We start from the raw sequence: 11,480 nt of genomic DNA on the forward strand, positions 1-11,480 counted from the left end.
CAACCGACGCCTTAGTCCGCTTTGGTATTTACCTTTATGTTTTTACATTCAAAAATATGTTCAAAAATTAAGAAAAGCAAATCATAAACCTTAAAAGTAATAATTTTAACCTCCAGACAATTCTCGGAAACCCATCAACGATGAAACAAGCACTTGGAGAACTCTAAAAACATAATATATAATTTTTTATCAAACACAGGCTTAGCAAAAGTTACTGTAAAAAAAAAATACATGTACATACCTAATTTATTTCATATTCTCCCCCTAATTTAAGCATAATAAATTCCCATGGCTTTAAGACTATTACTTTGTATAATTACAGGCTATAATGACCTCAAAAGTAGAAGCCTTATTAACACAAAAAAATAAAAAATAAATTGAGTTTAAAATTTTAATTGAATTCATAAGTATTTGGGTTTTTTTATTTAATAAACAATTGTTTACATATATTTTCCACCTAAATATATTATAGTAGGTTATAATCTGAGATCAATGGCAACGATTTAAAATTGAAATGAACAACTACGTAATATTAGATTTTTGTTAGCCAAAATAATACCCTATAGCAACTTATATGAGTTGAAAAATAAGCTATAAACACTCTCCGAGTTTCAATAAATCTATTGACATAACTTTTATTGAAAACGGTTCAGTAGTTTTTTCAGTGGACAAAGAAACATTAATTCATATCCTAACAATATTAGAGTATTTGAACGAACTCTGGTGATACACTTTGAAAACATTGTTATTAGTTTTTATTGGTAGATCGCGTACAATTTATAGACTATAGTTAAGCAAATATCAAACAATTTAAAATTATTTGTACGTAATTTAATTTATGAATAATATGAAAATCAATTTATATGAATAAAAATAAAGAATAACTTTTTCACATTTTTTTTTAAAACTTTTATTTAAATTGCAATTCGTCTTATCACTCGAACTATAATTTATTTTATATTTACTGTTTCATAATAATATGTTATAATATGTTATACAATCGGTTATGTTATTTCAACTCGTAATTTTCTATAATTCTGATTAGTCAAAAACAGAATAAAGTTAAAATATTTTAAGGACGCAAGTTTACTTGCACTATTACCTAGTGATGCAGTTATCAAACTAAAATAGAATGTTTTTCAAACTAGTTTTAATTTTTCCAGCATTTTTTTTTTTTTTTTTACTTACATCTATATTAATATAATTTTGTACTTTGAAAATATTTTTTTCGAAAACTTAAGCATTATCTATATAATCTGCAGTTATAATAAACAGCTGATCACAAACCGTCACAGCAACGTATATTTATGCTGACATTATTATTTTAAAAATACAATAAACCGGCAAATAAATTTAACTTTAAGGCTTAGACAAGAAGTTTTTTTTAATTGTTTTTAAATGTTTCTAACGATTTAGAATATTTCGTAATGTTTGACTTATAATAACATAATTAATAAAGTCTAGTCATTTAAAATTATAATCAGTAAAATTATCTATGGGCCGAATATCAAAATTTAAAAATTTAGCAAATCGTTTTTATAAATAACCGCAAACACTTTAAAATGTCGTTATAGACAAATGATATGAAATAAAATATAAATTGAAATGTCAAATAATACAATTAGATAGGTACTATTTTCTGATCAAATTAGTAATGGCTTTAAAAAAAAAAAAAAAAAACGGAATATGCCTACTGCCATCATTATATTATATTTTTTTAATTTTTATTTTATTTTATTTTTGATCAATGGTATCCAGTTCGCGCTGTGAAATTTTTGTATAGTCAGCTGCATTTTTGCAATATTAACACTAAAACTGTCGGATGTTCGTGATTAACCTAAACCAATATTAAATCAATTTTATTGGTATTAGACATTATAGTGCATGTGTGCATGTGCGCACTGTTCCTTGATTTGAGCTTAGTGAGCTTTGATAATATTATATGTATATACAGTGTGATTCATTAAGCGTAAAACACCCATTATCTCAAAGAGTATTAATGTTTTTGAAAATATTTTTTACATAGTTTCAAGTTGTTAAAAAAACAACGTTTTTATTAAAAAATCATATATTTAAATATTTTTTATCCTTATATTTTTTTAAGTTTTTTACTTTTTTGAATGGCAGCATAGAGTTTTTATTTCATATTCCAAAGCAGAATATTTTCTAAGTGTTTTGATTCATAAAAATCGAATTTAGGGCGAGTAGTTCATGAGTTATAAGTATTTAAAGTATAAATGGATGGAGTATTTTACGATTAATGAATCAGCCTGTATATATTTTTTTTTATTATTAGATTTTGACAAAAATGTATTTAGCTCAACAATTATTAGGAAAATATAATTTATAGATTATAATTATATTATATTATTAAGTATTATCATAGGTTTATTAAGGTACCTACTTTGGTTTGAATAATTTGGTCGAGATTCACTTAAAATTATAATATATATATCGTGGCGCTGGATATATAGCGTAAATAATTTTAAAATGCTAGTGTTCATCGAAAAGGTGTTCCAGGGAAGAAAACTGCCATGACTCGTTTTGGAATAGGAAATTCTACCATTAAGCCTGCGATAAAAGTCTTAGGCGGCCTATAGGCACAAAAAGTAGTATACGGAATATGAAATATAATGTTAACTTCCGGCTTCACATATGCCTGACCCAGTGACTCATGAATAACAATAGTCGGGAAAGGCGGGAATGTTATTAAGCTATGCAAGTATTAATAATAGGGGCATGAGATTTTCATATAAACGTGTATTGTTTTATATAACATTATTATAAATATATGACCAAAGGCCCTGGATGTTAATCACAGGACATTTAACACGCATAGTAGGTAGATAATATTATAGTGGTAAAATCACGGGGTATAAAATTCCCTCTTTAAAAGTTTAACTACCAAAAACCGAAATTACAACATAAAATATAAAATTATCCCTATTTGAAAACCTAATGGTAAATCAAAAAACATTTCACATCAAATTCAATTCAAATATTATTCTCTTATAATTAAAAAAATCCACAAAAAAATACATTACCCAAGTTCCTTCACAGTCCTGTATGGTTAGGTATACCTAGTACAAAATAAAAAAAACGTTACAAAATTATAAAATGCTATGCCTACCAAGGTAATTACCAATTTTATATTACCTTTTTTATTATTTATCCCCCTCCATTGTTACATATGTTATCCAATAGTTATTTACAGAAATGTTGTGACTGGCGAAGGCGGTGATGGCGTTTGACAGTGGAGGTTGACCGAACAGCAGCAGCGACGCGATGAAGAGACCAAACATTGCTAACGACACAGTTAACTCCCCATGTTCCCTTTGGTATGATTATATATTTTCTCCCCCCTCCCCCCGATATTGTCGCCATGTTATGTTTCCCTCGACACCCCACGATCCCACCATGCTGTAATGGTTACACAATTCATTACCATCAACCGATCAGAATACGACATTGTAAGAAACAAACGTAGGCAGAGACTTAGATCCAAAATGTTACTAAATAAATACATATGGTTCCTAATAGACAAAAGTATTATAAAATAAAATAAATGTGGCAAAATAAATTACAGTTAAAATGAATGACTTCAAGTTGTTAAAATAAAGCAGTAGTATGGAATAGGTTAAGCTAGAAATATAAAAGATTTCTAGGGTAATATTAAATGGGTGCCGTCTGCAGCTTGTTGGAGTAGCCATTTTGATAGAAGTAATTTAAAGTCTTTATAATTTAGATGGTGTCATTCTGAAGGAAGCTTATTAAATAGGAATGGCCCGACAAAAGAAAAGTAATGTTTGAGTGGAGGATTCGAGAGTCCTGGGACTATATAATAATAATATACACAGTATTACTGTACAATTTCCACTCACAACACTAATTATAGTAGAAACCAGCAGTAGGTTGTTAGGATGATGCGCCTTGGCAATGATCACCCGCACTTGTTTTACTGTTGTTATTGTTAATTTTTTATATGTATTATTTCATTTGTTATGTTTATTATTACTACTGTATCTCATTACTATTATGTCATTTATATTAACTTTATAATCTCGTAACGAAACAACTATAACTGTAAAGTTCATATGCATTGTGTAACACCCATAGATATAATATACAACAACTACTCTTTGTACAGTTGTACTCTTTACACAGTTGTGACTAATGTTGAAATCGGTCGCCATTTTAAAGCAGGCAATGTCTATATTTATTTTACATTTATTTATATTGGTACATAATATATGTTTATCTATACATATATACTGTGATAATATTATTTTGTAAACATTGTCTGCTTTGTAAATAGCGACTGACTTCGATGACAAGAAGGAGACTAGTTGTTGTATATATCTATGGTAACACCCACTTAGATTTAATAATATCTTTGTAAATAATATTGGGCTCACAGCCCGTAAATAAATTTAATTAATTAATTAAATAATATAATATTGTTGATTAAACGATTTGACTGAAATGGCGCCACTGCTTTGCCATGTGCGCACACTCGTTACGTTCGTTGCGTTATCACCTCTGTTAATTTTTTTTTTTAATAGTTTTATTTTCATTAGATAAAAATATAGAGTACCTATTTACAATATGTAATATTTATATACAATAGGTATAATAAGTAAATTTGATAACTAGTATAAGGAATATAAGGTACATAACATGAAATTGGCGTGAGGAAGGAGACCCACCAGTGTGGATACCCTCTGTCCCTCTAACTTGGGGAAAGAGTTTTATTTTTTTTTTAATTAGTGCAGGTCAGGATTCAGGAGATCTTGACACCAGTGTCTTTTTAATCGTGTTCAGCATAATTACATAGGTATAATAATAATATACATAGATAGTTCTTAGTTTTATATGTAAATTACATAGGTATATTATATTATTTATATTTTATTTCTATTGATAAATAATGTTCGATACCCGCAATTACTTTTAAGTAAAACTTATTGTGAAATCCGGGAGTTCGAAATTAGCTTACAATATTCAGTTTTAATAGTGGATATAATAGGTATTCAACAAATCTTTACAATTCAATTTGCAAATGAATAGGATCTCAATTATGTATGAATAGTAATAGAGACATATAATACCTTAGGATAAAATTGTAGGTAGGTATATATACCTAGTACCTACGTTTGAATATCACGAGGAATCTGAATTTAAATTACCAACAGTCAGTTTTGACAACATTACATAAGCCAATTTGTATTTACTTGTCGTTCGAGTAAGTCGACTAAACGAGTTCCATTATTCAAATGGACAAGTGGGTACCGCTCTACTTTACAGTTGGTGTCGAGTGGGTCACTATAATAAAAGTGAAAATTTTGAATTCTGAGCGGAGACGATCTGTTAGTCTAGGATATATTGTATATTATATTATTTATTTCATTGATTACATACATTTACTCAGTAATCCAAACCACTTGCAAAATCGATTATATTATAATAGTATGTAGGTATTGATTATTTTATATCATTAGTAATATTAACTATAATAAATAATCATAAGTCTTGGAAGTGATCAAGACTTACGAACGACGTGAATAAGTTCATAGTATAATAAATAGCTTAAAATTATATTAATAATAATAATATATTAAACAATTGTCTGCGCTTAGAAAATAATAATATACGCTATACTTAATGTCAAAAATGTTTAAGTCTTTTCAACGATTAATAGTTACTGAATTACAACAAAATAATGAAAATTATTGTTTTTCATTTAGCTATCGAATTTTGTCGACTTTTTAAATTCAAACGTTTATAAGAAAAATGTTTATGAATTTTTGACACTTTTTTTAATTTCAAGCCTTGACTAAATAAATTGGAAATTAACTACAAAATGATTTGACTATGTATTTTTAATATTTTTAAATTGCAACAAGAATAACATATGTTAAATCTAATATTACATTTTCAAGCTTTCTGACGGACGCTAAAAATTGTTATTAACACTTGAAAGTCAAATATTGTGACTATGATGAATTTTTGATATTTTTTATTGTAATTTTTTGAACACATTTTGAGTTTTAGTCTGGTTTTGATGTTCGGTGTTTTGTGAAGTGAGTGGCAGTTGCAATTATACTTTATTGGATTTTTAAGATTAATATTTTTTCTATACATTTTAATCAAAAAAGTAAATACGAAATAGCCCAAATTAAATTTTTCAAGCACATTATTTTGTTCTCTCAGACCAACCCACGCACAACATAGATAAGACACAAAATCGTTAATTATGAATTTGAATAACCTATCAGTAACATATAAAGGTAAAATGAAATGTTAAAAAACTCTATAAAATATATTATCTTTTAGTATTTGATATACCTACCTACCAATGGGTATTGTTTTATTTTGTTTTCTTTACATTTGCGTTAAAATAAAATAAAAAAATGTTAAAAGTTTAAATGGATATTTAATTGTTTTTGACAACAAGACAAAATAAAATGTCAAACAATATTGTGAACATGTCCATCAGTTGTATTGAGACATGACAGTTCTAACCATAATAACCAGCTGAAATAATTCCAAAATATTCTCCTTTGCATGATGACAATTTTTAATCTTCATATATATGGAATATTTTTTTTTACCAAAGACATATTAGAAACAGTGTATTAAAAAACCACATCATGCTTTTGTCGAGACATCAACCTTAACGATTGTTTATTGGAATGTCAACGCTATCGTATTTTAAATTTAAAAACAAAAATGTTAAGTCAACTATTACTTTTATAAACTTTTATATTAGCTTAGAAAATTCAGGTTTTGATTTTGCAGTGATCGAATATTACCTTGATTAACTGTATTGTCTTCTTTGGAAGTTGACTTTTATAAACTTTTTCAACTCAAGTGCGCCTTACTTATTTCATATTCAAAAAAGTATTGATGATGTTTGTTCAAGCACTATGGCTTTTCACGCTCAATTTCCATGCGTATTTCAACTTCTTGGAAATCATTGTTTTAAGCCATTAAATAATTATATTTATAAAGCATTTCTGAACTTTAATTCCACGAAACGTAAACTAAAAACATTGGGTTTTATTATGATGTTATATTTAGGACCATAATAACATTTTCACGATAGATTTTTACTTTCGCATTCTATAACACCGACAAATATTTAAACAATTGCTTTAATAATTAATATTAAACTAAAAAAAAAAAATACTTAAATAACGTCTAAAATAATAATACTTATAGTTTTTTTTTTTTTATTATTAGCCTTCAGAATACTTATAGTTATACTTACTTTAATCGAAATTGTTTTCAATTAAAATAATAATAAATTATTAAAAATTTTTATGCAAGTGTTTTGCAAATAAGACTTGGTTTTTTCATTTTTGTCACAATCAAATGAGCAGATTTTTTCTGTTCATACAAATTGATCTTCATGAATTTCCATCTATGCCGACAATGGTGACAACATTTATATTGACATTTCATTCTTTCAAAATGTGAGTTTATAAAGAATTCTTTTGAATATATTTTTCACGGGAATATCGTCGTATTGAGATTTAAGATTCCGAGTTTGGCATTGAATATTCTTACAATTCCACAAGTGTATTTCAATGTAACTAGTAAACTATTTTACCATCACAACTAAAGCACAACTATTTAATAATATTATAGCATATGACATAATATTATAATATATGTTTAATGTTTATAACTCGCAATACTTGTTAATTTTATAATGATATTATTTAACTAAATGCAAACCATTTGTTATTCAGTTTAATGATAAGAATAATTCTTATAATAATTATTATTAGTTATTTACGATATGTTCTGTTAATAAAATGTTCGAGAAATCTTACCCCTTGTGTATTACCATTGTAATTAGTAACTTAAAGATAATAATAAATAAAGTGGTCCAATATATGTATATGTAAATTCATGGGACAAGTCTGAGTACTATAAAACAGTTTAATGTTCGCGATATGTACCTATTATAACTACTCGAGAAAATAACTAATAAATCTCATCGTATTTTTTGTTTAAGAAAATAATAATATATGCTGTTTCACCTTTGTATTTGCTGTCGTTGTGAATTTGACGTATTTTCATTAAACCAGCGTTTAACATTTACAACTGCAACATCACACCAAAACGGAAAACAATAATATTATCATACCTATATAAAAATAAAATAAAAAGATTCCCAGTAGTAATAAAGAACACCGTTTATTTTTTACGGTCGGAAGAAAACTAAATTACTCTACTGTTTACTACTACTACCTAATATTACTACTACTACTTCTAACGAGTAGTACTAAGTATAAAATCATTTATCAACCTACACAGAGGAAAAACATTGTTGCAAAAAAAATGTATAAAGATCGATTAGAACGAGGTTGAGTGGGTAAAATGTAGAGGGTTTTTTTTGCGGTCATTCCGTAGTTTAATAATATTATAAAGCTTTTGGTGACTGTAACGTGATAAAGTTATTTGACACGATTGTATAGCTATATAATATTATGCTTATTATTTGAATCGATATCAAGCCTAGAAACTAATTTTCATGCATTCAAATGAGAATTCGTATAACGATTGAATAATAATTTAAACATAATTAAAATAATCTAGGAACTCAGATACTATGTCGTATTGGGTACCAATTTTGTATCAAATCAATGTAATTACTAATGGGTGTGTTAAATTTGAATTAAATGATAAATAAACCAAAATACACAAAAAGATACACAAAAATCGTTTATGAACGAAGACCGTCTATCAGACTAAATTTATTGAGATTCTATTAAATTTATATCAGTAATTTATTTTTCTATTAGTGACAGCATGGCAGCTCTAGGGTTTGATTCGATATTTTTTTTTTTAATAATTGTTGATAAGTACCTATAATATCGAATTATATTCTAATACTTTAAAATCAGTGCCATATATATGTACAAATCTCGGAGAAATACTCATTTTTCCTGTATCTGTAGACAGTATCATCGAAAATAATTGAAAACCACCCAGATTGAAGTACTTTTTCAATTAAAGTTTGTAATACTTCTTCACCACACACATTTATTAATTCATTGTGAGTGTTCTTTAGATGTAGGTATGTTGCATTAATTTATTGCTGTTGTATTTTTAAGATGATTCTCAAGTTTGGTGACTCCAGTGGCCACTCGAAAGCGCCAAATTGCACTAAAATTTCTATTGTCACTTACACTGCTAACAGATTCTGTTGACATAAGATTTTGTTCTAAAAGATAGCCATCATCTCTGTGTCCTCGTAAATGAATATTTTGCCGTCCAAATAAAAAAATTGCCTCAATAATTTGACGAAGGCGAGGCCGATTTTCTAGTAACTGAGCTAACAGTTGAGAATTCACTTGGTTGATAACTTCCAATTGAGGAGCGTGATATTTTATTAAAGATTTTGTACCTACACTAACTGCATCTTTATGATATTTTGAATTCACATGAGTTGTAAGGTAGCCAACAGTTATAATATCTTTACTGTAAAGTTTTTCAAATGACGTAAAGGGTTTTTTTATCAACATTTCTGGTTGACTATACTCTGGTAAGATACATACATATTCAACAGATAGAGAAACAGCGAGTTTATCAAGCGAAAAAAGTACTACGCAAATAATATTGTTACTCAGTGGCGTAACTGGATAAAAATTTGGGGGGGGGGGAGGGGCAAAAAAATTAACCTCTCGTTCGGCCGTTCCTGTAGTCATTTACGATTTACACGATTTTAAGATAATAACGTGTTCACAAATCACGGATAATATTAGTCACGAATAATGCCATTATAGCGATAACAGTAACACTGACAATACGTCAACATAATATTATTCAACAAGAGAAATCTAAAATAAATATAAACTTTTATAAAGTAATTTGAGGAAAAAGATATTTTAATATTATAATCAACGTCCCATCCGATGTTCCCCAATAGTCAAGGAGGTCACCTTCTCCCCTACTCTTATCATTATTTGTAAATGGAAAAAAAATTCTGTCCACATTTGTAAATTTCTTATGTTTACTAGCGATTTTGCCGTATCGACTGTGTGCCAAAGAATAAACTGAAGGACTGTTTATTTTTCCAAAAACCATTATTATTGATATAGGTACGCATAGGTAGAATACAATACATTATGTTATAATATTTTAACAAGGAATCGTATAGGATTCGCTTTTAGAAATGACTTAAATATATTATATTGTTAAAATCTAAATATTGATATTAAGTTGCCTTCGTATTTGAGTAGGAGCAAATTAAATGTTTGTACAAAAATATTGATATGTTTTTTTTCATAACGGACATTATAGGAGTTATTCACTTTCGCTACATCATTATGGCATTATGCTATACTGCAAATATAATATATGCAGTGTTGGGAATTATCTAGATAAGATTTTTTGAAATAAATTATCTTTTAAAGTATCTAGATAATTATGTTACGATTTATCTAATAGGTTTGTTCGTTTTGACAAAAAGTGTACACTTTTTCTACAATAAGTGTACACCAAAGCGTTCGTTTTGAAATAGTGTAGTTGTACACCCTGTTTGTTTTAAAAAAGTGTTACATCGGTGTACACTTTCTTCACACTGACACAAGAGCAGGTGTAGCCGGTGTAGGTGATTGTTATCATTTCTTATCAGCGAATATAGTTGATTCTGTATTACAGCTAATTGATCTACACCAAAAACGTTTGTTTTAAAAACAGATTTCTGATGACACCCCTTACACTGTCCCCTGACACTACACTAATTAGTGTACACTTTTTTTTCAAAACGAACAAGCCTAATGTTTAGCTTAGATAAAAAATGGGCTTATCTAGAAATATTATAGTGCCCTTACAAAATTATAAAACCAATGTTACTAAAATTCTAATAATATAATATAAATTATTTATAAAATTAGAAGAATATATTTCTTGTTATAATATTGTTAACGACGGTATTACGATAATACGAGAACCTGCATGCGGGCATGCACTATACATCGTTATCTACTAGCCATAAATCATAATGAGCATAGGTATTAAAATTAATTAGGTTTATTATTACCCAAATAAATAAAAAAAACAATAAAAATAAGTGTAAAAAAATGATATTTACCTAGATAAATGTATTGTTGTATTTATCTTTATCTAGATAAATTACAATAATGTTATCTTTATTTTTATCTAGATGATTTTTTAGTTATCTATTCCTAACACTGTATATATATTTCAAAATAATGCATATTTGATTATACCAGTGAGTACTTCATTATTTTGATTTTTAGTCGTTGTCTGCATACCTATAATATAATATACAAACGTTTATGTTTACATTTTTGTCTCGGAAGATTTCTTTCATATTGTTATGGCCATCGGTAAGTATATTATTATAAGTACCTACATATAAACAATGTGGGAAAACATTAAATAAATTATAACAACACGCAATACGTCTAACGGGAATTTTTTTTCAATTTTTTAACAACACG

Source organism: Acyrthosiphon pisum, chromosome A1 (genome assembly GCF_005508785.2).
Source record: "Acyrthosiphon pisum isolate AL4f chromosome A1, pea_aphid_22Mar2018_4r6ur, whole genome shotgun sequence".
Classification (NCBI taxonomy): domain Eukaryota; kingdom Metazoa; phylum Arthropoda; class Insecta; order Hemiptera; family Aphididae; genus Acyrthosiphon; species Acyrthosiphon pisum.